The 24,349-nt window shown below is 41.0% G+C and overlaps 1 protein-coding gene across 2 annotated transcripts in view; it reads left to right on the top strand.

The window, feature by feature from the left end:
- DLGAP1 (DLG associated protein 1) overlaps positions 1 to 24,349 on the top strand; it is a 5,750,587-nt gene that overhangs the window by 3,448,266 nt on the left and 2,277,972 nt on the right. The window lies entirely within an intron of this gene.

Genomic DNA, 24,349 nt, shown 5'->3' with positions numbered 1-24,349 from the left:
TGGGTTTGTGCAGAGGAGTTAAATTTTTCTTTTCATTCACAGATGGGGGAAGTGCAGAGCGAGCATCAGTCACTGACTGGAACATTATGAGGAAGGGCAGTTCAGTCAGTGGGCTGAAGAAAATGAACTTGAAAGGTGATGGATTCTGCTGCAGTGGATGTTCCAACCACTGGAGTGGTGTGCAGTGAAGTCACGCATGGGGAAGCTAAGAGTCTGCAGTACCAGTTGGCCTGAAGGAAGTGTACCTGACAGGTGAGGGATGCCAATGCTGTGGGAGTTTCAGGTCACTGGAGTGGTATGGTTGCTGGACTGGTGCACAATGAGGTTGAAGGTAAGCCTATTTTGCTAAGTGCTCATTAAGGCACATCAGAGTCTGTTTGGTTGGGAGTAGGGGGAGGACCGGTGAGATTGAGGTATATCAGGGCAGGGCAATGCTGGCTTGAGGATTGCTAATGGGGAATTGGGGTGGTCCACAAGGGGGCGAAGTAAAAAAAGAAAAAAAATGTGATGTTGGGTTTGATTTTTGTGAGTATGGTAGTTGAGTTTGAGTTTTTCCTGTGGCAAGGCTATGCAGAAGTGTTGCTTGTTGGCTTGTGCTGCTGTAAGAGTTAGTTCTGTTTTTCATTGGATTTTATAGCAGTGGGCTGGCAAATGGAAGGAGGTATGTTATTTGGATGCCTCTTTTTAAAGTGTAGGGAAAGGTTTGACACAGCATTGCACGGTATGAATATGTGTTGGGATGTGTGAGGAATGGGTTCCTGTTGGTTAAGCAGATGTTTGAAAGTCTAAGCAAGGCATTGTGTTTCTGGGGTGTTTTACCAGATTTGAAAGTAATGCATTAAGGATGTGTAAAAAAAAAAAAAACAGGTGGGTGGGTGAAATTTCGGGTCAAGGGAGGATTAAGGGTGTATTTAGCTGTGATTAGTAGTTGCATTGGTTAGTGACTGTAAATACTGGATGGTGGCTCATAAGTGGAAGGGCTGGGATAGGTTTGATAGTGTGTAGACTGGCAGATTAGGCTATTGACAAGTAGTTTTGAAATGGAGGTTCATTGGTTTACAGTTTGTGGGCATTGGATTCATTAGGTGTACTGAAGTTCTTAAAGAGGTTGGTTCGTTGGTCAGTAAATGCTATTATGGTCGTTAGATGTTTTACCTCATAGTGTGTACAGTGTGTAGATTATTATTAAATTTATCTTTAATAAAACAAAAAAAAGTTTCATTTTGGGTCATTATTGTATCATTTAGGGTGTCAAATGGATGTTACAGTTAGTGGGATGGCATATAGTTAGGCTAGCTTGGATTTAGCAGGTGTTGGGATTTTAGTTTAATGGTGTTACATTTGGCAGTAATGACCTGTGAATAATGATGTAATTACTGTTGGCAGTTAGTATAAGTGAGGTTATATTTGATTTACAAGGTTTTATAAGGGTATGAGTATTACCTTGGCTTTGCAGGGGGATCATTAGTTTAATTTCAGCTAATTAGGCATCTGATTCCTTTGTATGATAGGGTTTTGGCATATTGATGACAGGGATCCAGTTTGGTTCACATAGAATGGAGCACACCAAATGATGTTTGGCTTGTACCTTTTTAACATACACTTTGGTTTGTTTGAAAGGTTGTTGGGAGTTTTGGTATGAAGGAGGGGGAACAGCCTGGTCAGACTGGTGGGCAGAGAAGAGTGGTAGGCTTGTCCCTCTTCTGTTCCCCCTAGGGTGTTGGAGGTTCATTTCAATCAGTTGGGAAATGCAAGTGAGCAGTATGACGCAGCTTGACAAGTAAAGTAAGCAAAGCTGAAGTGAGGATGCTGCTTATTTGCTTGGAGGTTTATTTCAATGAGTTTGGAAATGCAAGTGAGCAGTTGGATGCTGCTTGATAAGGAAAAGTAAGCAAGTGGAGGCAAGGATGCTGCTTACTTGGTTGGGGTGAGCAGAGTTACGCTGCCATAAGTTAACAGTTATATGGATGTTTATGCTGTGATTAATAAACAAAATATCAATTGGTCAATAAAGTTTTTTATGGAATTTAATAAAGGTCATCAAATGTCATTTGGTGTAATGTGTATTTATTGAGGGGGACCAGGCCAAAAAGGATTATTTAATAAGATCATGGGAACTAGACATTCAGAAATACATTAACCACAATGAGGAGAGACCTTATTATCAGCTACAGGTCTCAGTTATTCAATGATTACAGCAAGCACTAAGAAGCACTTTACTGAAGTAATTAATACCAAAGATCCATGCATCACATTGACACAGGCAGTCCCCAAGTTGTTAACTTCCTCATGCATATGCACATATTCAAACAAACACATGCATACAGGCACACACACACACACACACACACACACACACACACACACACACACACACACACACACTACAAGACACACACACACACACACACACACACACACACACACACACACACACACACACACACACACACACACACACACCTTACCAGTTTCTGAGTTAACAGAGCACCCCCAATGTTGCCTCTAATTTATAAAAAAAAATAAGTAGCAAATGCTTACAGTCAGTAAATAGTGTCAGATATTTCTTTTTTTTTTTCTGAAAATGTATTGTGATTCAAGACCTGTTACATTAACAGTGGATTAAAGTATTTAGAAAGACTCTGTGGTGTTGTATAATGCCCCTCCCCCATCAGGGAGCCTTTCCTGTCTGTCAAAAATGCCAGACATTAGAGTTTCCTACTTGTTAGTGCCCACAAAATGCTTTGTGCTGTAAAACCTGTACTCTACTAAATATGTAAGTGGATTAGGTGAGACTAAAAGTGTCTCTGTGGTCTCATGCTCCCTCATATGTCTTTCAGACTGTAAAATCTGTTATTTTATTAACTTTTGAAGTGACTTAGGGTAACATTTTACAGTCTCTCATATCTTGTGCCCCCCTGTATTACAGGATATACTTGTTAGTCTAGGGGAGTTTGCAGGTATGCCAGCAAATTCTCCCCAACACACACATCCACACACACAATTTCACATATTCATGCATACATTAACATAAACAAGCACACACACTACCACACACAGAAACATTCAGTATACAATGAACACATATACCCTTACCAGATCAGACTTCATGAACACACACCCATTCACACACACACACACACACACACACACACACACACACACACACACTCACCTGTGACTACTTATACCTCTACATATATTCACACATACACACATGCCACACGTGCACATACCCCAACACTACCTGTCCTCCGGTATTTACCTCTATTGCGATCTCAGTCATTGAAAGTAATAAGTAAATATGAACTTTTGGCTTTGTTAGTTAACATGGCAAGTGGTGATTTATGCAACTGAGTAAGTCGATGAGTCACAATGCTGAGTGATAGATTTGCTGCAGCCATTTCCAGGTGAGACAATATGACTTATTATTGTATACCACTCTCCTAGAATGTCTCATTTACATTTCTGGCAAACTAGAGAGATGGCCCGCTCTGGTGGTGCACCTCTTTGAGGCAAAACACTGTGGTAGGGCTGTCTCTAAATCAGAAATCGTTTCCTCCACTATCATATCTAAATCCCTGGGTAAGACCAGCAGTAGCAATTTTAGTAGTAGGGACCTTGTACTTGTGATATGGTGAACTCACAACTGACTGAAAAATCACCATGTATTCACCTGTAGGAAAAAAACAAATGCAGTACATAAAGTGCTGTGAAGTAGACAGGTGGACCATGCATATCGTATCTTGTTTGTAGTGTATGAAATGACATGATTATGCTGTGAAATCCTGAAAAAGATAAACTTATAAAGCACTTCCCAAGCATGAGACCCCATCATAAAAGTGCTTAGGGGTGCTTTATAACATGATTGTTAAGAATAGCCTGATCACTGTTAAAATCTGGTCCCATGCTTGGGACTAGCAGTGGACAGTGCCAGATGACAAAGAACAAAGACACAAGGCAAAAAACTTTTAAAAGCTGTAAGAACTGCACTATGCCACAATTATAAACAGAAAGAATGGGTAAAAAACTAGCATCTTTTAAAAGCTGTTTTGTCTTCTACCAGAGAAGCACTTCATTGCTGCCTTCTTTACCTTTCATCTGTCTCTGATTTTGAAGAACTTCTCTGATTTTGCATCAGATTTTTGTTCTTTCCCTTGTAAAGTTATTTTTTGGAAAACCACTGCAGATTGCAGTCAGTCAATACATCCAGAGCTTCATTCTTATTGTTTAGAACATGCCTGTTGAAGCAAAATCTATTGTTCTACTAAGTTTTAAGTGAATTAGAGCAATATTTTAAAACAGTCCCTGATTTTGATCCTTTCTCACATTATTTTTGGATTTGTCTGTTTACTTGTTTGACAGTTCTAAGTTCTTTGCAATTTTTTTAACTGGTATTATATGGGGGGGGGGGGGCTGCATGTGCTACAAAGGAATGTCAGTCGGTCTCCTGCAATAACCCATATTAAATGTTCTCAACAGGGGTGATGAGCTTCACCCTACAAGCTTCACTCTCCAGGTGAATTTCTTGCCATTCATGTCTCAAACACATAAGCTAATTATGATAAGAGACCTGATCATTACCCCGTATAGCACAAATGTTCTGCAGTAGACAAGACTGCTTTCATTGTCAAGTCCATCTTTATCACTGTAGCTCCTTTTTCTTGTCTTTCATCCACTCCAGTGAGTGTCGGCTATGTTCCTTTCTCCATATATGTGTATACATTCATTGTTTTTGGACCAAAACCTCTACTCTACGCATCTGAAGCCTTCCTATATGGAGAATGTCACTTTCACCTTCTTTTGTCTCTTCTTCTTCATCTTCTTCTACTGCACCATCTCCATTGATGTTCACTATTTTACTGTATTTCACCAAATTAACCATTTTGAGGTATATAGATCAAAGGGCTTTCCCCTCTGTCACAGTGTTTAAGCTTCAGATCCTTGCTCTGTTTTAGCTGCTGTGTCACTGCCTTCATGTACATAAAGGGATTCAGTCTGTAAGGCCAGACAAGGAAGTGTCACGTGCAGCGTTTACAAGCTGTCTCTGCTTGTTATACTCCTACATTGTATATACCAACATCCTTGGAGACTTTCAGCTGCATCACAGCAGTGTAGACGGAGGACATTGTTGAAGAATACTCTAAAATCTCACTCCTACTTGGTGATAACTTGTTTTTCTACATTTATGATGGTTTCCAGCTCGCAGGCTGATGTACATAATTATGATGCAGTGTTTCATTACTTCTCAAGGCTATTTTGTACACTTTGAGTGATGTTATTTTTTATAAAGGCCCTTTTGTTATCAAGAGGCAGGAAATACCCTGCCAGCTCCTCATTAAGCACACATATGACTATGCTAATACCAGTGTCACAGCTGCCTTGGTTCAGGTTTCCTGCCTTGAAGGAAACTATGTTTAAAACTGTTATTTTACTGCTGTTCTATCCAGTATCTTTGGCATTTTTATCACATTTGTTCTTTCTGTGGCTTGTGTGACATGAATTCTTCCTGAAATTCAGGTGATATGGATATACTTTGAATCAGAGTTGTCAAGTTGAATTCATATCTTAGAGTGTATTTAGCATGCTTTCTTCTTCACCATATGTGAAACAATGACATGTTTGGAGTTGTTCTCTTGGACAATACTTGTAGTAGAATCTTTCTTTTCCATTTATGTCAGGGTGTATGGATGTTCTTTTTATTGTCAGACTCTGTAGAATGTCTTAGACCTACACACACAAAAAAAGCAGGACAAACAAACAAATACAGTGGTGTTTTATTTTATTTGTCATTACTCATCAGGCTGGTCTTGTTGTGTCTTTCGGCTTTTCCCGGTTAGGGGTCGCCACAGCGGAACTCCGGTCCGCTAATGATTGGCAGTAGATTTTTACGTGCCGAGTTGCCGGCCCTGATGCACAACTTTCAACGAAGGTTGTGCGTCAGGGCCGGCAACTCATCAGGCTGGTCTAAAGAAAGAATTTTACCTTGACTCCTACTTTCTGTAACAAAATATCTCAGATCACAGCCTCTTTTCAGTGAACAGCCAAACAGAATGATTAATGTAACTGTGGCTTTACTGGCCTGTCTTTCTATTAACATCCTGAAAAGCTACACCAGTGCCTTCATCTAGGTGGAGCTTATTCTGTTTATAAAATTAACACTGTATGATTTGCTATAAAAATGACATAAAACAAACATAATATTAACTGGAATCATATAACCAGGAAAGTTGTAGTAATCCATGTCATTTACTTGACCGAAAATAGATATTTAATATACCTATTTCATAAAAGTGGAGACAAGAAAGAACTGAATGAATGTAATTTGCAGAATCAGTGCTAGTCACTCAGCAGGTAGCACATGTGACTTTGTTACCAGAAAATCAGATGACTCTAGGTTCTATTCCCACACCGCATGCTTTCAAATACAGTAACAGAAGTGCAGCTTAAGGGAGGTGCTTCACTCCTGAGTATACCATCCTTTGGTGGAGACGTTAAACCAAAGTCCCATCTGCTTAAGGCATTGCCTCTTCAGGTGGGTATAAAAGATTCCATGGCACCAATTAAAAAGAGTAGGGAATGCTCCTTGATTTGCTGGCCAAAATTTCCCCTATTCAGTGTATATAAATATATATATATATATATATATATATATATATATATATATATCACCTCATATCTCTTCTGAAAAGAGGATGCCATCCTATAGATACTAATCCAGTCAACTAAGTGTAAATAAATAAATATCAGTCTGTTACCATGGTGTATATTGCAGCAAAGTTAATGGGATTATTGCAATTGGAGCGAGTTCCATGGGACAGAGAGAGTCAGAAAGATAAAGCCCTGACTGGACAACCCAGAATTAACTTGCAGTGTTACCCGGGGGGGGGGGGGGTAGTATGGTTCTCTGCAATGCTAATGCAAAGCAGGGCCAGGAGATACAATAAGAGCAGTGCGGAGAGTCTGGCCATCAAGCAGCTTATTCACTCATTGTGGCCTGAGCAAAGAGAAACACATGTGACAGTGGAACCTGTTACTGTAGACCAGCATTCATCTAAGCAGCCATGGGGGAAATTGGGAGTCACAGCAAGCTGAAAACCCAAATGGATGCCTGGGTGACGTGACAGTACCCCCACTGACTGCAGTTATGAGTGTAAAGGCATACACTTCAAGCCACCAGGCACAGGGAAATGGCATGTTGTTAAAGAAAGAATGGAAGCTTAAAACTATTTTGTTGTTAAAAGTTTAATGCATTTAGAGGAGCATATCTGCACCACTAGCTAGACAGAAAAGTGGAAGGTTATATGATATACTAAATGACTAACCATGGTTATGAAACTTTTATGTACTGCTTTTTTTGCGCAATTTATAAGTTTATATGTATTTTGGCAGGTTGTATTTTTGTGTCATTGTTACATGTTACTGTGAGCAATACTGAAATTTGTTGCCATTTTTACCTGTTACTGTGGAGCTTTTCTCCCAGGGCCTCCACTGAAAATGGGCTAGCATGGCCCAGTGGACTTTCCCGGTAAACAAATGTCAATAAATAAATAAATAAATAAAACAGTGCTTTTAACAAAATTCCTCACCGGAAATTAAAATTATTGCAAGGAAAAGGGAGAGAACATGGTTCACGGAGTAGGTAAGTGATTAAAAAGGACAGATGTATAAGCTGAACTTACCATAACAGCAGTATCCTTAGCTATTTGGATTATATCCTGCCAAGGATATAACAGCCATCCAGCTTCCAAAGCTTCACGGCACAATCTACATGCCCTAGCTACTGGAGATGAGTTGATAAATGACAAGCTTGGATACAAAGCCCTTCAGAGTTTTCCTGCCAGCAGAGAGAGGGAGACTGAACCCTGAAATAACAATGCTAGGAATAATAAAAAATTAAAGTCCACACCCTGTCATAAAAAACATACACTAAAAAAACAAGGGGGCTGGGGGGGGGGGCTAGTACTGCAGCAGTGATTATTCAGGCATCTACTGTTATGCTAAGTTCATCTTACACAACTGTACTATGTTCTTCATATCGATCACTGCTGCAGTAGCCTTAGTGATCATTCAGACATCTACTGTTATGCTAAGTTCATCTTATTCAACTGTACTATGTTCTTCATATCGATCACTGCTGCAGTAGCCTTAGTGATCATTCAGACATCTACTGTTATGCTAAGTTCATCTTACACAACTGTACTATGTTCTTCATATTGATCACTGCTGCAGTAGTCTTAGCTATATGAGTGGATTACTACAGCTAAGTTTATTTGGCAGCAGGAAGGAGAAGGATCCAGAACCCCCTGGACTATGGTCCTAGCAAAACTTGATCTTGACCTAGAGAAGGAATCAAGCTAATAGTGTTTTGTAAAGTATGTACAGACGACCAAGTACCAGCTTCTAGAATACAACCATTTCAAAAAGACATAGATGAAGCCATGACCCTGGTAGAGTGGGCCTTAATCCTACCTGGAATAGATTTGTCATGGTGAGTATACCAAAAGGTGATAGTCTTAGACATCCATTTGGAAAGAGGCTGTTTTGGGTTGGGTTGTCCCTTTTTCTTACCTTGAAAAGAAATGAAAAATTGATCCAAAGATCTGAAGGATTTAGTTCTGTCAAGATAGTACCTGAGTCTGTGAACATCCATGGTATGGAGCATCTCTTCTTACTCATTTTTTAGGTTCAGGGGAAATGAATAATTTGGCTTAATGTAAACGTGGACACCATTTTAGGCATAAAAGAAGGATTAGTTCTCAAAGAAACCCTTTCCTTATGGAAAATGAGGTAGGGTTGACTCACCATAACTCAGATACCCTTCTTGCAGAGGTCAGAGCAATTAGAAAAACTGTTTCATGTTAAGAGCTTCAAGTCAGCTAGATTAAATTGTTCAAATGGAGCAAGTGTTAGCTTCTCTAACACAAAATTAAGATTCCGAGGAGGTGCCCTCATTTCACTTGGAGGCCTGTTATGCAAAACCCCTTTCAAGAATATTTTGACATGAGTCTGCTTTGAAAGAGGAGGATCCATGGCAGACATGCTGAAACAGCCAATAAATGAACCTTGATAGAGGAATAAGAAAGGCCATAGGATAGTAACTCTCAAAAATACTGTAAAATCAGAGAACATCATGCCTTGAATGGATGCTGGTTATGTTGTTGGCACCAACTAGAAAAACTTTTCCATTTACTACTATATGATTTTCTTTCTTTCAGTAGTACCTGCTGCAGATCCTCAGGAAACTGGTGTCTAAAAGGAATAAAAAACACTGTCATCCAGGCAGTCAATTGAAGATGATTAATGTTGGGATGTATTAAAACCCCTGTTCTTGTGTCTCTGGATTCATTCTGTGAGGAATTGTGTGGTAATTGCCCCCAGCCATTTCCAAAAGAAGGGAGAATCACAATTGACTGATTCAGAATGGAGTCATCAAAATGGTCTTGAGGGATTCCTTCTCAGTCTTCAAAAATACCCGGGATGTTAGTGGAAAGGTTAGTAAGTCATACAGTACAATTCTTGTCAAAATAAAAGGTCTGACATTGGTCTTCCAGGTCTTCTTGCATGGATTCCTGGAATAGAATTTTGCTATTTGATTGCTGTGGGGAGAGACAAAGGGGTGTCCTTCAGAAACTCCCTGCAGATAAATCAAATCTTAGAGACCCCCTGATCTAGCTTCTATTTTTTGAGAGTCTTCCCTGATCTTGCTCAGCTTGTCTGCCACACACTTTTGCTCTGACGGAATGTATGATACCTGCTGAGTGAAATTGTTCTGTGAAGCTATAGCCCAAGCTAACATAGCTACTCTGCAAACGGGATATGACCTGGTTCCCCCTTGCTTGTTGATGTACTGCATGACTGTGTTTTGTTGGTAGCTGCTCGAAGAAGTCCAAAAGACCAAAGATGTTTCAGATAGTAGAATGCCTTGATAAGGGCAAGCATCTCCTTGATATTTATGTGCTTGCATCTTTCCTTGGTGTCCCACATCCCCTGCACTTTTATCCCTCTCAAAACTTCTCTACAAACAAAGTTCAAAGTGTCTGTGGTGACTGACTGTTTTGGAGCAAGGATGGAGAAGCAGAGACCTAGATTTAAGGATATCTGCTGTCTCCACCCCCAAAAAAAATATCTTCTGGCAAATGCTAGTACTGGCATCTGAAAAGATAAAAGGTTGATGATGGGACCAAAGAGATTCCAGATGTATCTGTATTTTTCTCATATGGAGTCTCACCAGGGATATCATGAGAATCTTGCCTGCCCTGTGGAAGAATAGCTGTTTGAAGTAAGGAGTCTAGTTGACATCCCCAGAACACAATCCTAAGAGAAGGAGTCAAGAAAGACTTTTGAATGTTCTCTTAGAATCCTAGCTTGTGCAAGAGACCTCTCACCCAATTGAGATACTCCTAACATTTTGAAAAAGGCCTTGCAAAGTTAACCAAGTAGTCAAACATGGGAAAATGTGGATACCCTGTAGCCTGCAATGAGCTATAACTGGGGCTAGACACTTTGTGAAGACTGCAGTGGTTGTCCAAAGGGTACGGCAGAGAACTGATAATGTGCTCTAGGCACACAAAACCTTAAGAAATGCTTGAAGTCTGAATGAATAGCAATGTGATGATGAGCATCTTTTATGTCTAGTGTTATCAGGAAACTTGAAAGAGGAAGAAGAGGCATCAGGTTGGGGAGTGACATCATTTTGAATTTGTATAAAACCTGAGACACACCACCATAGGCTGCAAGAAATTCAGTTCTTCAGATTAAAATAAAACTTTAATTGTTTGAACTTTAAAATAGAACATGAAACATTAAAACAAAGCCCTTTGGTGTTGTGTCTCAGCATTTATACAGTTATTTTGTTTTATTTGGAACCACTTTTGGCAGTTACGGGATAGTTTTTTTCTCTCTTCATTTTTACTATGGGTGCTATCACAAACAGCTTTAGGAAAGAAAGATCCCTAAGTGGTCTCCTAGCATTTTCTTTACTTGGAAATTGGAACATCATTGAGTAGAACCCCTTCCCTGCCTGGGAAAGAGGAACTGGTTCTATTACTCCTTGGGATAGCATGTGATGAAGAACAGGTAGAAATAAAAGAATCTGATCTGCAGGATGAGGAATGACCCCTTCCTCCCACTGCTATCTGTAATCCTGTTGAATGATTTTCTGAACCCATTTGTCTGAAACAATCTGTTGCCAATAAGAAAAATGAAGATTAAGACTTTCTGGAAGAAAAGAGGGGCCAGGGCGGGAGGGGATCACGAGGTCTCTTCAAAAGTTATTCAGAGTTATTGGACTGTCCTTGGAGTTGGGAGGCTTGAGACTTTGTTTTGGAACCTCCTTTCCACTTCTTCTTAAAAGTCTGATTCCCTGAATTCTGTTGCGACTTTTTATTCTCTTTTTTGCCAAAGCTAGATAAGGACAAAGAAAACCCCTTGGACAATTTGGGAAAAGAAGGCTGAAAAATCTTAGAGATTCCTTGGATTAGCTTGCACTTTTCATCATACACTTTCATCACACTTTTTTATCACCTCTGCAACAGATGAGCTAAATGCTAAATCACTGCCTAAGGGAGAATTTAAAATCTCATTTTTTTTAAATCAGCTGGGAGTTTCTGAGAATGCAGTCAAGCAAGCCATCTTTAAAGAGTACCAATGGCCATAGCCCTGAGAGAGGTATCAACAGAATCATGCACACACTGCAAGCAATGAGTAATGACCAGTGCAACAGAAGAAACTAAGTTAATTAAAGCAGACTTTTCTTCACAAGAAGAAACTATAGATAAACCATTCCTCATACTTTCACAATATATCAGAACAAACTTTAACATATGAGCCTGACAGTTTCAAATTATGAAGACTAAAATTGCAGAAGTATTTGCTTTTTCCCATACCCATCAATAATTTTCCTGCCATTATTAGAAAGGGTAGGATTGGAATTAACTAAGTGCTTAGCAGCAGTAGAGTCAACTAAGGCTATAGCTGCTGGATCAGGTTTGGGAATAGCGTATTAAATTTTAAAAGACTGAGGAATGGGTCTATATCAGTTCTCCAAAAACCTTTTACAGTGAATGCTACATCGTTGGCCCATATTCAGTGAAATTCACTTCTGCGATTCGCTGAATATTTACAGGGCAAAGATGTAATTGGCCAGCTAAACAATTTTGCCCTTTTGCTCACTGTAGCGTGATCCCAGAGTTGGTATATTTAGTTAGGGGAGTCTGGGATGGGTGGGTTTGGTTTAGCTAGATTTGGGTCCGTTGGGTTGCAGGGCAAGTATTTGTTTGCCCAAGTATTCAACAAATCGCAGAAGTGAATTTGGCTGAATACAGGTCGATGAAGTTGAATTTGCTGAAAAGGTTTTTCAGCAAACTAACACTGACCCCTGAGAAATTTCTACATCATATCTGCCTGTTTAGGTTCATCTGGCTGACTGTCAGAAAAACTGCAGGTAGTGAGACACACATCTTCTAAAGCAAACAAAACAGAAAGAATGGAGGTAGATTCTGGAAAATCCTTCTCTAACAACTCATAGTATTTTCTGAGGGACTATGAAACCTCAGTGCTGTCCAAGTTAAAGCACTGTTACATTCTAGCAATAATCTCAAGTTAAGAGAAACTACCACAGGAAGAATCAGAAACTGAGCTCTCTTCTGTGTCTAAATCAGAAATCTGAGGACAAAACTCTGAATCCTTCCTTGCATCTTCCTATTCAGATTCAGAATTTTGAATCTCTTTGGGAAAAGAAGAATCACTCTTCCATTTACTAGAAATTACTCTGCAGGAGAGATCAATAGTCTGAAGTAAAGCCTGATCCAGTCCCGGTAAACTACTACTATCCAAAGAAATTTTGAGGAGGAGTAATCATGTTTGGCTTTCTGTTTCTCTTTGATAGGAAATATTGGGCTAATCGTGTTACTAACAGCAGCCTCTGCTTCCCCAGAGATGGGCAGAGCATTCTGACATAACTGGGAAACCTTCCCTGTTTCCTCTCCCAGGATCAACAAGAATGGCTCTTTTATGCCCCTCAGGGAACTCGAACAGCCACAGAGAATGTGGCGAATCCCAGTCATAGTGGCTGTGGTGCTCAACAGAAGGATTTGAGGTAAAAGATGAGTCGTCTGAGTGCAACAAATGGACCACAGCAGAGTCACCCACTTGAGGCTGAGGCAAATTGCTAGTCTGCTGTGTTGGCAAAGGTTGCTTGCTTAACTTTTTATTTTTTTAGACTGTAAGAAGGCCCAACTTTGGGACTGGCAATCTGTTCCATGGTCAAGATGAAAATGGTGCCTCTTTCCTGGGGAGTACAAGCAGCAAATGCTGATAAAACTACGAGTCCACATTAGTTACTTTATTGACAGAATAAAAAACACTAAAAAGCATTATCAATCACTATGACAGCCACACAATGGAAAAATAAACACACTTTCTCTACAAAAAATATGTTCTCAGTTTACATTACTTTAAAACTGACAGAAAAAAATGAGTGCTCGGTTTAAAGGTATGTCACAGTCTTGAGACTGTTTGCTAAAACACAACACTCTTAGCTGTGAAATAAAATTCCTAAAGAAGAAAGTAAAGAAAAATCAGTAAATATAAGAAAATGGAATTTTTTCCCTATGTGAATTTATCTACCCAGCAATGGAAAGCACAAGCCGACTGGCAGTCCTCGAAACCCTCAGAGGAGCTTAATGTTTGGTTGCAGGAAAGCTCTTAAAGGCTTTGCACCCTTACTTGTCTTTTAATCAGCTCATCTCAAGCTGCTTGACAGTTTGGTGTGCGGAAGGTGTCCTGAAGCTTTGGAAGCTGTCCAGCAGTTATATCCCCAGCATGATATAACCTATATAGCAAAGGCTACTGCAGCAGTGATCAATATGGAGAATGTCAGAAAATTAACATTACCTTTCAGAAATATTGATGGACTAAACAGTGCTACAATGCCTTATCCTGTGTACTAAGTTATTTATAATTTTTTGTTAGTGATAGCTTAGTAGACCTATGGCCTGCAATCATTCTGAAAGCTGAGACTAAGATTTCAAAACTGTATGAGATAGATTCCAGAAGTCTTGCTGTCAATGTAAGTGACTTACTCCATTGGAAACCTGCCCCTGTTCCCAAGGACTTGCTCTCAGTGTAAGTGACTGGCTTACACAGGAGATCAGGTTCTAAAAGAGCTGCCCTCAGTGCAATACCCAGAAGTAATTCACTTATACTTGTGATGCCCGTGCCCTGGCCCAGCAATCAAGGAGCCTCAATCCTCAACACTAATATCAGTGGAGGCATCTCATATAGGAGGAAAGGATAACAAATACACACAGCAAAGTGCAATTTCACTTAAGAGCACACAGAGATCACAGTTAGTCTGGGGCTGGTTGCTCCCTTGCTCTCCAGGTCCCCAATAAGACTCCCCACTGGCACAACTATAGGGTCCAGATCTCAGCCTAGTGGGCAAGCTAAAACCTCCAGCACCCTCTCTGTCCAACCATTGCTTCGTGTCCCTGACCAAGTAGCTGACACATGCACACACACTTTGAGAAGAGTTTATACAACCACACAGACACTCCTGGGAAAGGCTGGCACAGGTTCTCCAGCTGTGTCCCTTTTTCCAAGACTATACGGTAGTACCAGCTGCCACCACTCACTAATATTTATCAGCTACTCAATGGCCCTTAAAAGGGTGTCCAATTATAACTGTGCAGTACTATTATCCAATTGGTAGTATAGCCCAGGGCTAAAGCTATTGAAGTGGCTTTGTACAATTTACCAAAGGCATGCAAGTACGCTAAAAAGCTTAATCTCTACAAAAACAGACACAGTTGAAAGGGTTTAAAAATATTTAATAACAAATAGTCAAAACACAAGACAGTACTTTTTACTGCACAGTGCTAGTCAAGAGTTCAGAGATCACAGAGAGATACTTAAAATAATTTAGTAGTACAGTTCTGACATCACAGAAAAACACTTAGTCTAATCTTTGTAGTTTCTAGCTGTTTCTAAGAGAAAAAACAAGTCTAAGATAAACTCACATATAGAGCAAGACAGTGCTGATGAGTTGGATGGTCAAGACAAAAATACTTAATGCTCTCTGATTCTCTCTGTTTTTAAAATCACATTCCTGGTTCACATTACATCATTCTTCACACTTCCCTGGGTTCCCAGGCTAACAGAAACTACATTTACAATCTTCACCTCTGGGCAGAAACCAGCACAATAAAGGACATTTATGCATGCAAATTCCGGCCATTAACTCTGGCCTTAAAACAATAGCAAGAATTCCTTCATCTAGACTGGCTGGAGCCATGTTTATATCAAAGGGTCACAACATGCTTTACTTGGTTAGTAGAGTGCACTGTTGTTACATTTTTTCAGTTCCACATTTAACACTATTTTTACCATTTAAGACCCTGTGGTTTACATTAATATTTACAGATGACAGAATTATCTCCAAAATTCTATCTGGCTAAGCTAGCAACATTCATCTAGCTTCAAACAATCTTCACATACCCCCCCCCCCCCCCGGAGAACTCAAGCTAGTTTTTCAAGTAACCCTTGAGAAACGCTGCTTGAGGGAGTTAGGTCTATCTAAGTGTACCTTACCCCATTCCCTGTCTTGAGAGCACATCTGCATTAGCATTGCTAATCCCACTGCAGTGCTGCATGGACATATCATATGCTTGCAACCCTAGGCTCCATCTTAGCAACTTGGCATTTTGCTGGTTGGCTCTATTTAACCATGTTATTGGGTTGTGATCTGTCATAACAGTGAATTTCCTTCCATACAGATAAGGCTGAAGTTTTTGCAGTGCCCACACTATGGCTAGTCATTCCTTTTCTACAGATGCATAGCATTTCTCCCTGGGTTGGAGCCTACAACTGAGATAAACCACTGGGTGCTCTTCCCCCTCTGAAGAAATCTGGCTAAGTTCAGCCCCCACCCCATGGTTCAAAGCATCCACCTGCACAACAAATTCTTTGCTGTAATCTGGACTGGTTAACACAGGGGGTCCTCCCAAAGCATCTTAAGCTTCTGGAATGCCTGCTCACATGCTGGGGTCCACACTACCTTATCTGGCCTGTTCTTCCTTGTCAGGTCTGTGAGGGGAGCAGCTGTGGTACTATAACTGGGGACGAAATTTCTGTAGTACTCTGCTGTCCCTAAAAATGCCCTCATCTGCTTTTTAGTAACAGCTGCAGGTCATGCCTGAATGGCTTCCACTTTAGCAGGTTCTGGCCTCATCTTACCACTCCCCACTCTATGTCCTAGGTAGGAGACCTGTGCCATACCCACCTGATATTTGCTCGGCTTAATGGTCAACCCTGCCCTCTATAGTCTGCCCAGCACCTCCCTAACATGTTGAAGGTGCTCTTGCCAGGAATGGCTGTAGATGGCAATATCATCTAGGTAAGCAAGGGCAAACCCTCTTGCTCCTGCTAGGATATGATCTACCAGCCTCTGTAAAGTTTCTGGGGCATTCTTCATCCCAAAGGGCATCTTTGTGAACTCAAACAAGCCAAAAGGAGTCACAAAAGATGACTTCTCTCTAGCACTGGGAGTCAAGGGCACCTGCCAGTAACCCTTTGTAAGATCAATGGTTGTAAGATACTTAGCCCCACCCAGCTGCTATAGGGCCTAGTCTGTCCTAGGCATGGGGTATGCATCTGACTCTGTGTGACTATTTAATTTCCTGTAGTCCACAAATAACCTGGTTCTGCCATCCTTCTTTGTCACTTGCACCACTGAGGAGGCCCAGGGACTGTTGGACTCTTGAATCACTCCTAGTTCCAACATCTCCTGTACCTCCTCCCTCAAAGTCTTTTTGACTCTCTCAGACACTCTATAAGGGGCCTGCCTAATAGGCCTTTTGGGTCCTGTATCCACCTGGTGCCTCACTGAGGAGATCAGTCACCAGATCTCTCTCAGACTCCTCCTGCAATCCACTGCAAATGCTCAGCACAAGGGCCTCTCTATCATGGTAATGTTTCATCATGTTAAAATGGTACAATTTGTGCCCCTGCCTTCTGCCTAGCAGTTCCACCATGGAATTAGCATCACTTACCTTTCTTACCACCTTGTATGGTCCCTCCCAAGCTGCTTGCAGCTTGTTGTGTCTGACAGGAATGAGAACCATTACCTATTGCCCCATAGCATACTCTCTAGCTCGAGCATTTCTGTCATACCACACCTTTTTCTGTTGTTGGGCTTTTGCCAGGTTTTCCTGGGCCAAGCCCATGAGTTCCCTGAGCCTTGTCCTGAGGTTCAGGACGTATGCCACAACAGACTCCTTGTGAGACTTGCACTCACCTTCCCACTCATTTCAAATTAAATCTAGAGGTCCCTTTACCCTATGCCCATACAGCAACTCAAAGGGTGAAAAACCTGTGTATTCCTGGGGAACCTCTCTATAAGCAGACAACAGATGGGGCAAATGTTTGTCCCATTCCCTCTTCAACTTATCTGCAAATGCCCGTAGCATGGACTTGATTGTAGAGTTTAACCTCTCAACAAGACCATTAGTCTGGGGATGGTAGGGGGTGGTCTTCATGTGATTCACCCCACAGGACTTCCATGGACAAGCCAGCAGGTCTGACATGAAATTCGCACCTCTGTCAGTCAGTATTTCTTTTAGGAAACCTTCCCTGCTGAAAATCTCTAACAAAGCATTTGCCATCTTCTGTGCCTCAATGGAGGACAAAGCCACTGCCTCAGGGTATCGTGTAGCATAATCCACTACCACTAGGATATACTTTTCCCCTGTGGAACTTGGGGTACTCAGAGGACCCACAATATCCATAGCTACCCTCTGAAATGGCTCCTCAATCACAGGCAAAGGCATCTTAGGAGCTCTCACCTTGTCTCCTGCCTTGCCTACATTTTGGCACTGCTCACAGGTCCTGCAGTACCCTGTTACATCTCTGGAAATTCCAGGCCAATAGCAGTTCCTCATAATACACCTCTTTGTATGTTTTATGCCCATATGACCTGCAAAGGGAATATCATGGGCTGTGTCTAGAAGTGCCAGACGGTAGGCTCTAGGCACTACCAACTGCTGTACTCTCTCACCTTCTAGCACTCCCTCAGGGGTCCACTCTCTGTATAGTAACCATTTGTCCCAGTATACAGAGTCCCCCTTTCCTTGAGAATCAGGTGCCTCCCTAGCTACCTGCCTCAGGCCTTCCAATGTAGGGTCTGGGAGCTGAGCCTGTCTCAACTCTCTCCTTGTAACCTTTCCCAGCTCCCCTTCCTCAAGAAGTCTGGCATCCTCTCACTGTCAGCCTGGGTGCTACTACTCACCTCTACCTTTGCATTGTCTGTCCCAGGGAACATCAGTACCCACAAGCAGCTGTGGCTCAGCTTCAGTCTCACTGCTACTGGGTAGCTCCCTCCCTGAAGTAACCACCTCACCAGTCCTGGCTGCAAATATGTAGTCTGGGTCTCCCCACAGGCTACCAGACCCACGCTTGTCTCCTAGCCTGACTGCGTGTAATTGCACAAACACATGGTACTGGCTCATCCAAATACTTCCTTATCAGGACATCTGCAGGATGGTAGTTTGCTACCCTTGTTGTCTCAAGACAACCTACTATTTGCATTTTGCCTTTCCCACTTACTGGCTCCCTCATGTTTTGTTCCCCACCTTGCCTCCATGGACACCTGTATGCCACATGGCCCCACTGGTTGCATTCAGAACATTTAACCCTAGCTCATGGACGTGTACCTGGACTAGAGGCTTCCCCTGCTACTGGCAGATTCTGTTGGGGTAGTCTGTGCTGCCCACCATGGGTTCCTTTAAACCCATGAGCAGTACTGGGGGCCCTTTCCAGTGCAGGGCTGTCCTGCTTGCCAGGCATAGGTCTCCCTTCTCCCCCACTTGTCTGAAGTGGCACATTGTCTATCAGCTAACCAGATCCTCATGTCCTCAGGCAAAGTGCTAAGGACTTGTTCCCTCACCAAAAGGTCTGCCAGCCCTTCAAAAGTGGTGACCTAACATCCACTCACCCACCTATGGAAATAAGTGCTCAGTTCAGCAACATATTCACACACACTTTCATCTGCCTTTTGTCTATGCTCACAAAACACTTTCCTATAGGTTTCAGGTGTTAGCTTAAACAATTCTAGCAAGTGATTTTTAACTGCAGTATAATCAAAACATGCAATGTCAGACATGCTTGACAAAACAGTTACAGCTTTATCATGGACTAAGCTGGTCAGGAACTGTACCCAGAGCCTTTGGTCAGCACCATACTGTTTGCATACCCTCTCAAAAATATGAATGAAGCTATCAAAATTATTCCCCTCTTTAAACTGAGGAACAAATTTACTGACCTTTTGTGATTCTGGGTCCAGTTATTCCCTTCCCCATTAACACCATGACTCTGGCAAGGAGTCAGCATTTCCCTTTCATGCTTCCTCTGGCGCTCCTTTTCCTCGGCTTCCAGGCATAGCAGTTTCTCATTCTCCTCAGCCTGTAGACTACTCAGTCTCTCAGCTGCTTCTGTCTCCAAATCCCTAGCCTCCAACTCAAGTCTATTTAGCTCCAGATGGATTTTTAAGTCCTCTGCAGAAAGGTTGAGCTGTCCATTCTCTGAGGGTATTATATCTCCACTGCCAATCTGATTGTCTTCCTGGTTGCTGTTTTCTGATGCAGCTGTAATCAAGGCTGCAATCAAGTCTGCCTTAGTCAGGTTTCCATGCACCAGTCCCCTAGCCTGGCACATCTCCGCCAGCTGGCTCCTTGTCAGCTTTCCATACTCCTCTGCTGACATGCTGCCTGCTCACCCTGACTAACTAAGCTAACAAAAGAAATAAAACAATTGTGATCTGAACTCTGAGTATTCACTGCATGGCTGATTTAGAGCACAAAACATCTTCAGAGCTCACTGTACACCAGCTACAGGAGTTCACTCTACCCACACCACTACAAGCCAATTAGTATTTGCCAACCAATTAATATGTGGTGTGGATATCCCACCACTGCCAAACAATTAATATGTAATGCCCGTGCCCTGGCCCAGCAACCAAGGAGCCTCAATCCTCACCACTAATACCAGTGAGGGTCATCTCATATAGGAGGAAAGGATAACAAATGCACACAGTAAAGTACAGTTTCCATTAAGAGCACAAAGAAATCACAGTCAGTCCGGGGCTGGTCACTCCCTTGCTCTCCAGGTCCCCAATAAGACTCCCCACTGGCACAGCTATAGGGTCCAGATCTCAGCCTAGTGGACAAGCTAAAACCTCCAGCACCCTCTCTGTCCAACCAGTGCTTTGTGTTCCTGACCAAGTAGCTGACACACACACACAAACACGCACACACACACGCACACACACACACACACACACACACACACACACACACACACACACACACACACACACACACACTTTGAGAAGAGTTTATACAGCCACACAGACACTCCTGGGCTGGCACAGGTTCTCCAGATGTGCCCCTCTTTCACAGACTATACGGTAGTACCAGCTGCCACCACCCACTAATATTTATCAGCTACGCAAAAGCCCTTAAAAGGGTGTCCAGTTGTTACTGTTCAATATTATTATCCAATAGGTAGTATAGCCCAGGGATAAAGCTATTGAAGTGACTTTGTACAATTTACCAAAGGCATGCAAGTACTCTAAAGAGCTTAAATTATCTCTACAAAAACAGCCACAGTTGAAAGGGTTTAAAAATATTTAATAACAAATAGTCAAAACATAAGGCAATACCTTTTACTACACAGTGCTAGTGAAGAGTTCAGAGATCACAGAGAAATACTTAAAATAATTCAGTAGCACAGTTCTGACATCACAGAAAAACACCTAGTCTAATCTTTCTAGTTTCTAGCTATTTCTAAGAGAAAACACAAGTCTAAGATAAACTTACATATAGAGCAAGACAGTGCTGATGAGATGGATGGTCAAGACAAAAATGCTTAATGGTCTCTGATTCTCTCTGTTTTTAAAATCACATTTTTGTTTCACTTTACATCATTCTTCACACTTCCCTGGGTTACATTACATCATTCTTCACACTTTCCTGGGTTCCCAGGCTAACAGAAAGTACATTTACATTCTTCACCTCTGGACAGAAACCAGAGCAATAAAGGACATTTATTCATGCAAATTCTGGCCACTAACTCTGACCTTAAAACAACAACAAGAATTCCTTCATCTCGACCGTCCGGAGCTGTGTTTACATCAAAGAGTCACAACATGCCTTACTTGGTCAGTAGAGTGCACTGTTGTTACATTTTGTTCAGTTCTACTTGTAACACTATTTTTACCATTTAAGATAACAAGCCTGTGGTTTACATTAATATTTACAGATGACAGAATTATCTCCAAAATTCTATCTGGCAAGGCTGGCAGCCTTCATCTATCTTCACCCAGTCTTCACAATACTAAGAACAAGTCCTTTGAATTTGGGCCCTGTGAATGACATCATGAATTAAACTCTGTAGAAAATTAAAAACAAAAGGATTTTTGGCATTTCTAGAAACAGTAATGTGTTATGGTTGTAAAAAGAGTTGTAGGTTTTGGGACTAAAGTTCAGACTAAAGGAAATGCTGGCTTACCTCTGTGGTGTGAAACATATATATATATATATATATATATATATATATATATATATATATATGTATATATTATATATATATATATGTGTGTGTGTATATTTATGGGTTTACTTCTAAATTACGAAATTTCAAAACTTCGAATTTCATATGGTCGAGACTACAGCAAGGAAATCATTAAATATACAATTTTACACTGTATGGTGATCTCCATTTAAATGGTCCAAAGTTTCAAAACTTTGATCTTATGGTCTCAACCATAAGAAATTTTAAGTTTTGAAACCTCGAAATTTAGAAGTAGACCCATATGTGTATATGTATATATATATATATATATATATATATATATATATATATATATATATATATATATGTGTGTGTGTGTGTATCATCTGGGCATCCACAAGAGACTTTCCCAGTTCTCTGGCCTAACCTCATCCCTGGTGGTTATCATGCAAGTTCACATATTGTACAGCCTACTATATCTTTTCCTGTGCACATATACTGTCTCTCAAATGTGCATTGAAGGCTGCAGTGAGAACAAAGCTTAGTCGGGTCAAACATTCGTCCCATGCTCATATGCTGTATGTGTGCATTCCTTTCTGCAGTAGGTGCCAGACTGCAGTGGGTGGGACAATCTCTGCTCTTCAGTGTAGATCTAGTTAGTGTCAGCTGTTCACTCCCATGCTCTCTTCTTGTTTCTTCAAGCTGCCATGTTGCTAGTCACTCCTGAGTTGAGTAGGACATAGGGCTTTGTTGTAATATGCCATGCGTACCTCTCAACTCTTCCTGATTTTCAGGCAAGACCCTGGTTTTGATTCAAATTTTAGCTCTGTCACTCTTTATCCCGCTTAAAATTGGTGACTTTTGCAGAAAAGGTGGTGAATTACACTTCATAAATAATGACAATTAAAATTATATGCCTTTTTACTTCAGAAAATGTATATTATTTTGTGTTTTCTTACTCTGTCAACTCCTCATCTTAGTTGTAGTATTTTGAGGAGTGTTCCTGACAGGGTTGGCCTTTGATCAAGTGGTGCCCTAGGCAAAAGAGCTTCACAGCACTCCACACACACACACACACGCACACACACACACACACACACACACACACACACACACACACACACACACACACACACACACACACACACACACACACACACACACACACACACCCAATGCTCCCATCCTGGTCTACCTTCACCATCCAGATTACTTTTTTCTTCATTTTTCTCACAGTTTGTCTTAATCTTCAGTTTTTCCTATATTCATTCAATACATTTTAAAGATGCCATTTCTTTACTACAAACAAATTAAACAAATAAATACTGGAAAGGTTCCCCTGCTAGAGTGGTGTGCTAGGCAACCGCCTAGTTGGCCTATACCTAATGCCGGCTATGGTTCCTGATTGTCCCTGATTATTTCATGGATTTGACCCTGATTCTATCGAAGTCTGTTATTGATTCATTTAATCAGTAATGTTGCCAAAGTAAAGCAAAGTGCCAGAGGGCACAATCAGGAGATCCTAGTAGCTCTTTATTGATAGTGCAAATCAGTATTTAAGTACCAGTATTGAATTTCTAGTCAAAGCTGAGCACTACAGCACTGCATGTGTAGTCTACCTGTAACAATTTGTAACAAGCAGTTTGCTACATTTTAAAAGAAAAAAAGCTTTTTTTTTTATTTTTAGGACAAGTACTGTATGAGCAGTGTAGTGCTCTGTGGAAGTGCAAACTGTAACAATTGCATTTTTTTATAACATAATGTAAGCAGTTTAGTACTTAGTATTCCCTGTGCATAAACTGTAGCAACTACTTTTTATAAATGTATCAAGCAGTTTGCTACAGTTAAGGAAACAGAAGAGCTTTTTTGCTGAGGAGGCAGGGGTACTGTGCAGAAATGGGACCTGATTGGCCCCTGTACAAGTACCAGATCATGGAGCTTTGGACTTTTCTTGTTGTTTCATTTTTTGCTTATCAATGAAGCTGAAGCAGGATCTGGTTGACAATGGATGAGCCAGCTACACTTCAGTGCTTAAGAGTGATAAAAAAGAAGTAAGTAGCATTAGCAGTATTAAAGTTTTCAAGTTTCAAGTGTTTTTAAGTGGAATTGGTGGCAGAACCATTTGTTTTTGGTGCTTAAGAGTGATTGCTTTTAGAATCCTACATTTTAGCTGCAGATATAGACCTAGTCATCCATTTCCAATGTTTTGAGTAGCTTGCAGAGTCAACTTAGTCAATAACTTACATATTTCGTCTCCCAACCAGCCTAAGTATTATCTTATCTCTTTCCCATGTCACATGCATTGCTGAATTTTGTCACTATTGCTGATGCTTCCATCAGTCATTCAAAACCCTCTGTATAAAACATACCTCCTCATATGTGCCTTGAGACACTCATCACACCTGTTGAAGTGAAATGGGTCTTCTTAATCTCCTAAATTTCTTTTTTCTGGAAAATGTGAACCAAATGGACTATGTATATTACTTTGATATACTTAAAAATATTTTTTAATATGCAACTCTGCCTTCTTTCTTCACATACATGCATATTAAGCTTTGTTGGTCCTTTATTTTATGGGTTCTGGTAAATGTAGTCTACCATTTTTGTTACCTTCCACTTTACTACGTTAAACCTTTAAAACAGTACTACAGATGGGATCCTAGCAGTTGCCTCCATAGAGAGGTAGTAGTGTTGTGATTTCTTCTTTTGCATACAACCAGTTTTTGTGATTTTCCTGATTTTATGATTTTTTATAAGACTTCCATATGTCTGACGCATCTTC

This window comes from Protopterus annectens, chromosome 3.part0 (assembly GCF_019279795.1).
Source record: "Protopterus annectens isolate FY-2018-M chromosome 3.part0, PAN1.0, whole genome shotgun sequence".
Lineage (NCBI taxonomy): Eukaryota > Metazoa > Chordata > Ceratodontiformes > Protopteridae > Protopterus > Protopterus annectens.
This window is presented reverse-complemented; position numbering and strand designations above follow the sequence as displayed.